At 34.4% G+C, this 7813-nt stretch overlaps 1 long non-coding RNA gene across 1 annotated transcript; it reads left to right on the top strand.

Annotated features, from left to right (window-relative positions):
* The first annotated feature begins 2235 nt into the window (after positions 1 to 2235).
* LOC134242912 (uncharacterized) lies at positions 2236 to 5192 on the top strand. The gene is made up of 4 exons (XR_009986943.1): positions 2236 to 2261; positions 2365 to 2396; positions 4487 to 4508; positions 4599 to 5192. It is a non-coding gene; the product is annotated as an uncharacterized LOC134242912 (long non-coding RNA).
* Positions 5193 to 7813: the final 2621 nt, after the last annotated feature.

Here is a 7813-nt window from a genome sequence, read left to right as displayed (position 1 = left end):
TTATATTTTTATAAAACAATGCCCTTATTTTAATAAATTTCCACACCTCTTAAGACCCTGCTAGAGCGAGAACAATAGGGACAGTAATTATCAGTAAATGTCAGCACTTGTCTAAGTTTTTCAGCAGGGACAGTAAACGGGTCAGTAATTGTCTAAGTTTATCAGCACCGACTAAGATTGTCAGCACTTTTCTAAGTTTATCAGCACCGGCAGTAAAAAGGTCAGTAATTGTCTAAGTTTTTCAGTAACGACAGCACATTGTCAGTAAATGTCTAAGTTTATCAGTAAAAAATGGGAATGTCAGTACGTTTCTGACTTAGTAGTGTAGGGGGGCGTGGATAACTTTGTTGAGGCAAGGGGTCTGGGGGCCGCCTTAAGGCCCCCAGTGGGTCCAGGGCGAAGCCCTGGTGGGGGCCCAGGGTGCGAAGCCCCCGGAAGCTCCTGGGTTTTCGTGTATTTTAGAGTAAAACCAGGCACTATAATAGTGCATATTTTTCAATTTTTTTTTTAAAAGTGGCATATAGGTTCGGATGTTTGAATGATAATATTGTATTGAATGTTTCTCAGTTCTCATTGTATTGTAACACATGCAGGCATAATAAACGATTTACCTACTTAGTACTTACTAATAGTGGTATATTGGTTAGTGATGTACCAAAGTACGCCGTGTTTAATACTATTTATATCATACTTTGAAAGGGGGGACCAGGGGGCGCAGCCCCCGGAAGCTCCTGGACTTTTGTGTATTTTAAGAGTAAAACCAGGCAGAATAACAGTGGTTTGGTTGGTTTTGTACCAAAATGTGGCATTATAAATATTAGTCACATCATACTTTGAAAATTTTAGGGGGGGGGGGGCGTGCGCCACCCACGCCCCCCCTTAAATCCGCCAGTGGTCAGGAATTTCAATTTATCAGTTAGTCGAATAGTAATTAATTTTTCAGACGTAATGTTATACCATAATTTAAACATTAATGTCTACGACTTACTCTTTTTTGTCCGATCAGAACAAGGAGTATTCGTTTCGTACGGTTTACAGGTCTGCAGGGGATCCTTATTACTCTATGGCGACTCATCTCACTTTTTATTATCTCTACTGATCAGAGACCAGAAGAGCTTATGCAATAGTAATGCGTCCGTCAGTCCGTCCGTCTGTCTGTCTGTAAACAATTTTTCAAAATGCTACTCCTCCTACAATTTTGGTCCGATTTCAATATAACTTGGCACACAAGTAGATCTACACTAATATACATAATTCTGTGCATCGGTTTTGGATGTCGATGAACGATGTTGCCATGGTTACTAAAAATAGAAATTTCTGTGAAATTCTTTCTAAATGCTACTCCTCCTACAGTTTTGATTTGATTTCAATATAACTTGGCACACAAGTAGACTACACTAAGTTACATAATTCTGTGCATCGGTTTTGGATTTCGATAAACTGTGTTGCAATAGTTACTAGAAATAGAAATTTCTGTGAAATTCGTTCAAAATGACAGTTTTGGTCCAATTTCAATAAAACTTGGCACACAAATAGACTACACTAAGTTACATAATTCTGTGCATCAGTTTTTTGATTTCGATGAACGATGTTGCCATGGTTACTAAAAATAGAATTTTCTGTGAAATTCCTTTAAGATGCTACTCCTCCTACAGTTTTGATCTGATTTCAATATAATTTGGCACACAAGTAGGCTACACTTAGGTACATAATTCTGTGCATCGGTTTTGGATTTCGATTAACGATGTTGCCATAGTTACTAAAAATATAAATTTCTGTGAAATTCTTTCAAAATGCTACTCCTCCTACAGTTTTTGCCTGATGTCAGTATAACTTAGCACACAAGTAGGCTATACTAAGATACATTATTCTGTGCATTGGTTTTTAATTTGATAAGCGGCAAGGACCATTTTTCTATTAATTGCTATTTCAAAGTTTCAAGTCCCAGCTGCTACGTTTCTCTTCCTTTGTTTTATGTATAAACCAGTAGAGCTACAGTCTCGACAGAGACTTCTGGTTTATTTAGATGTTCGTCTTTGCTCAGTTCAGGATACTTCAAAACTTTTTAACTAATCATGATATTCCTATTTCATTGCTAAGTTTATAGAATAAAACTGATTAGATGAATAATTCTATCGGAAAGAAAATCCATATCAGAGAGACTGATTACTGAAGGGCATATACTGAATGTTGCCCTTCAAAACAACTAATTGTTTCCTCTTTTTTCATATTGTAGTGTGTGAAAACATTGTGAATGGAAGGTATGTTTTCTTATTCTAGTTAATGAGTAGGATCCTTAATAAATTGCCTTTATATTTTATTTTTTTCAAAAACTTTACTTTGAAGTCATTATTTTCTTTTCAGACAGAGATTGCCTTCTGATGTCAGTGGTAGGGGTGAGTCAAAATTATTTAAACTCAGGGTGACTATTTCTATTCAAGAACACACTCCCAATTGCTATAGGAAGGCCGCAGATTAAGTATACTATAATCATCTGGTTTTGAACAACCAAAATATGTTTCGTGCAAAGGATGCGAGACTGTCGGGTATATGGGCCTATCATAAACTAACAATCGAAATTCTTCAACAAAAATGGAACTCGTAAGTTTACTTACCTCGTCATTGGTCATTTGAAAAATTATTTTGTTAAAACAGATTCTGATTGCACACATAAGTACTCTGAAGTTGACATCAAGAAGATGCTTGAGTTTCTGATTGACAATATCTATGTGGTTTTTGGAGACCAGGTATTCCAACAATCTATTGGAATTCCCATGGGTACAAATTGCGCTCCGTTATTAGCAGACTTATTTTTATATTCATATGAAGCAGAATTTATGCAAAATCTTTTACGTGAAAAGAAGAAAACACTTGCTGTGGCCTTCAACTGGACATTTAGATATATCGACGACGTATTGTCTATTAATAATGATAATTTCCATTCCTACGTCGACACGATATATCCTGGTGAGCTTGAAATAAAAGATACCACAGAGTTCGACACTTCTGCTTCATACTTGGATATTTTACTTGAAAAAGACACTAATGGTAATCTAACAACCAAGCTATATGATAAACGTGATGACTTTAACTTTTCTATCGTCAACTTTCCTTACTTATGCAGCAATATACCTTCATCACCTGCATACGAAGTATTTATATCTCAGTTCATTCGATACGCAAGAGCATGCTCTACGTATGAACAATTTCTTAAACGAGGTAAATTATTGACAATCAAATCAATGAAACAAGAATATCAGCGGTCTCGTTTAAAGTCATCATTTCGTAAATTCTATGGTCGTTACAATGACCTTGTCAGCAAATACAATTTATCATTGAATGAAATGCTGACTGACGTTTTTCATACCAATTGTTAGTCCATTATTTATACACTGAATTGACCACGGATTTTTTCCGTTATATCCTGATTATGACAACGAGCACACGGCGGGTGTGACCGGTCGGCAGGGGATGCTCACTCCTCCATGGCACCTGATCCCACCTCTGATGTTTCGGGGGTCCGTGTTTGCTCTGCTCTTTATTTTGTATATTTGTTTAATGGACGTTGAGATTGAATACTGTTCGTTATTTCCATATCCTTCTACAATTTTTTAAGATTATAAGAGAGAGGGAGATATGGGAAATAGGGGAAAATACGAAATAAATTTTTCACTGTTGCAAATAATTAATTTGAAAGAAATTATCACTGAATTAAAATGGAGAGAAAAAAACAACAATGAACAGCTTCAGTTCAAGGAATCTTATTAAAAGAGTTCTCATTCTCAGTTACTGCAGTTTGCTTTTCTATTTCACTTACACCTTTTTACTCGATATTATGAAATGGGCAATGATTTTAATAAATTTAAATCTTAACCTACCAGACATGCTTACAAACTGTGTATTTCTTTCGCTTTCTGTGGCTTTTTCTCTATAAGATTAAACTTCATTTTATTTCAATCTTACTCCAAGGAGTCATAACTCGATCAAATTTTAATCTACACCTTTCATGTAGATTTCACCAATCATATTCTTGAGAAAACCTCTAAATAGATTTTTCTTATATATTCCTTTGCGAGACTTTTATCGTCCATTGTGACCCTACGCTTCCCCCGAGGGATCATAATTTGAATAAAATTTTATCATCCCGAGGACGATTCCTAGCATGTATTTGCATATATATTGTATATGATATAATTTTTTGTATAAAAAAACATCAACAAGATATTTGGCAAGTGTTTAAACACTTTTTACAAACATATGCTGAGAGATATAATTCTGTTTTCAGTGACGGAAGTCTTAGTGTGGGTTCATTAGTTTGTGTTTGGTCATTACAAAAAAATTTCGAATGGAACGTAGAACATCATTTAAGAAATCATGATTTGTTTGCAGTTTTTTTTTTTCGGAACATCTTCAAAAATGTTTTTTCGTCTTCTTTTAATCAATTAAAATTGACTTAAGTTCAAAATAGTTAATATTTATTTTTCAGATGCGTCAAGAGGAGCAGATTCGTACGTAGATTTATTTTCTCTCTTTCACAATGGGCTCTAATAATTCTTTAAAAGTAACAAATTTGCAAACTCTTATATTTTCTTTGATAGGGTTCAATCGGCTTATACAGAACTAGGAGCTATCGAAAGTCCAAACAGTTACGAACACATTCGTAGGAACGATACGGCATATACTGAACTCGGAACTCTTGAAAGCCCGAATCATTACGAACATCTTCAACAATATGCAGAAATCAGTGATATGATGTAACCAATATGTCACGTTAAAAGTTAAATTCTGATAAATGAAACACAACGATTTTAAAAGTGCAACTAGAATTACACACTCCTATGGCAGAAATAGTTATTCTACACTAACCGATGAAACCATACAAAAAATTTATACAATCTAAACATGAAATCGTAAAAAAAATCATCACTTCATGTTAACCTGCGATTCTAGAAGTACTTTCAAAAAAGTATGGAATAAGAGCTTTCGATAGAAAGAAAAACATGTTTCATAATATGCGGCATAGTGTTGAACTTTTGCATCTTTTTTCGAATCAAACAGCAGAGGAAAGAGCTGATTGGAATGTAAAAACTCTGTCATCATTTTATGAAGAATATGTTAACATAAAGAAGCATATCTTATTCATAAGCATTGATTTAGCATGACTCACACATGATATTTATGTTAAATGCTTTTAACTCCGACTTCAACTGCTTGTTAAGATAAATTCCTGTCTTCATTTTCAGTCTGCAAATATTGATCAACAGTTGTACGACGCCATGGGTTTGGTATTTAACGCTAGTGATAAATATATTGCTAATTTTACCCCCCCCCCCCAAAAAAAACGTTATAATTATGTTAATATTAATTTTTGCATGCTTCCATTCCTTTTATAGCCTCAAATCAATCTTAATTAAATATTGATTTTTAGAAATCGTTATCTCTAAAGTTCCCGTCATGTTGCTTACTATGACGTCATATTGTATACATGAGTAGAAAATATGGATGTAGCCTATATACTCGCAGAATGTTTTAATTTGTATTTATTTTTACATACCATGAAGCAATTGGCAATAATCTTAAATCTGCATGAATTTTTTGAGTTAATTGTCATTATTCTAGCAGTTTTATATGTGTGGATTAGCTCTAATTCTTTTGAGTCATCCGCTGCCATGCCGATTGTTTACATTTTGTCATCTTTATATACACTAGTTTCGTATTTTTTCAAAACTCGTTATTCATGCTATATTACAAGCTAATTACTTGCTTTTATTTTGTTGGTTATTATTGTGGGTTCTACTATTTATTCAAGCCATTATTATCCCCGATTACCTGCGTATGCATATATGTGTATACAACTTGCACTATATTTTCATCCGTCCGCGATATCGTTTACATACTCAGCAAGTTTACTTTTGTGATTTAACAAAGCAAGTTTTACCTATATTTTGTTTACTAACGTTTTATAGATAAATCTTTTGTGATCTATATTAATTGGTTATGTTGTCTTTTTGCCTGTTATTTCCTGGGTTTCTTTATAATCCATATTAATTGTAAAACTTTGTTTGGCAGTACGACGATTTTCTTTTTGCACGACGTCGTACATTGTTGTGTTGGTGGAACGTCGCCGTGCATTTTGCCATGCGTGAATTTTGTCATGTGACCCTTTTGCGAAGGTTTTTTAAAAGGACCGATCGCATTTTGTAAGCAGATGATTTGCCGAGTTGTCAGGCGCTGATATTCAAATAGAATAGAGATAAATCCAAGATCTGCCCATATTTTCACCGTAGCTTTATATAGCCTTACCATTTTGATTCCAGGTGAAAAAATAATCGACAATTATCTCCCAACACACTTGATACCTATTTAATTGTAATTACCTGTGGGGATCATCATAGTATAGCTGTTGTAACCCCTTTTTTATAATAGAACTAGAAACTTGTACGGTAGTCGCAAAGAAAAACTTTTATTGTACCTGTTGTTATGAGAACTGCTTTATGATCAATAAATATTGTTGAGACCAAGATGAATCTTATGTTTTCCCTACAACCAGAGAAAGAAGGATTTTTGGTAAAGGAATATTACCAGTATTTATTTCGTAGCGTCCTCGACTTAAGCTTGGTCATTCCCGGGGAGCTTACAATAGCTTTTTACTAAGATCTTCAGTACAATACCAATGAGCAGATGAGAAGATTTTCTATCAATGCATGTATTTTCACTATGTTACCATGAAAGACCCATCCTTTCACCAGAACAATGGTTTTAAAGGTTTTCTTATTTGTTTCAATATTTAAACTTGGATTCCCTATTATGGCCCCCGCAAGATATGATTGGAACAATTTGGAATCGACGATACCTAACGAAGTTTCCACATAAATTTAAGCTTTTCTGGCCCCGTGGTTCTTGAGAAGAATATTTGTAATGACCCCTTCATTTTATCGTCTGTTCTTGAATATCTCTCCTTGCAAAGGGCATTTGCCCTTCATTTTAAGAATTTAAACTTTCCTTTTGGATTTTTGTACCAAGTTTTGTTTAAATTGAAGTTGAAAGTGTGAAAAGTAAACAAACAAACAGAAGGACACACGACAGGCATTGAGTTCTTTAGAAAAGTTCACTTGAGCTGTCAGCTCAGGTGAGCTAAAAATTAAAGGATGAAGTTGATTATTATGAAGATTTATCAAACTTTAAATCTAAAAAGAACAATCAAAAACATTTAAATTGTTACTGTAAACTTGGTCTGATGTCATAATTCTCTTGGACAACAAATGTGTTAGGCTTGTTCCTGAATGTTAAGCAAATGTTGTCAGGGACCTCAATGAAGCAAGATACTGCGTAACTCTTCATCCGGAGGCCTTTCATTATTCCCCTTCTTCTTGATGCTACCACATCGAAGCTCTCCGCATTTTGGTTGGTTTGCATGTGAATTAGGAAAATAGAGTATCAGCCTCCGTAGTTTATCTAAGAAGAGTCTAAAAATAAATGACAAAAAATTTGGAAGGAAGAACTGAAGACATTGACATAGTATTCTATCCTGCCGTAGATTCTATTGAGGAGATGGGAATTGATTTAAAAGGCCCAAGTAAAAAAGAAGCTAAAATTTAGTACACCAAAGTCTGTCAAGGTTAAGAATCACAGATGAGAAGACAAGACCTTTGAAAATCGAAAGTAATTTAGATTTTTAAGCCTAAGCCCATTATAACACTTGCCTGCAAAAAAAAGAAAGATTAACTTTAAACAAACGTGGGTCAGCAACTTGACCGAAGAACACAAAGATTAAATCTTAATTTGGCAACCTTTGTGCTCAGACATAATGAAC

Source organism: Saccostrea cucullata, unplaced genomic scaffold (assembly GCF_032062105.1).
Source record: "Saccostrea cucullata isolate Sc308-1 unplaced genomic scaffold, CSIRO_AGI_Scuc_v1 ctg11891, whole genome shotgun sequence".
Lineage (NCBI taxonomy): Eukaryota > Metazoa > Mollusca > Bivalvia > Ostreida > Ostreidae > Saccostrea > Saccostrea cuccullata.
The sequence above is the reverse complement of the archived record's forward strand: the minus strand, read 5'-3'. Positions and strand labels throughout refer to the sequence as shown.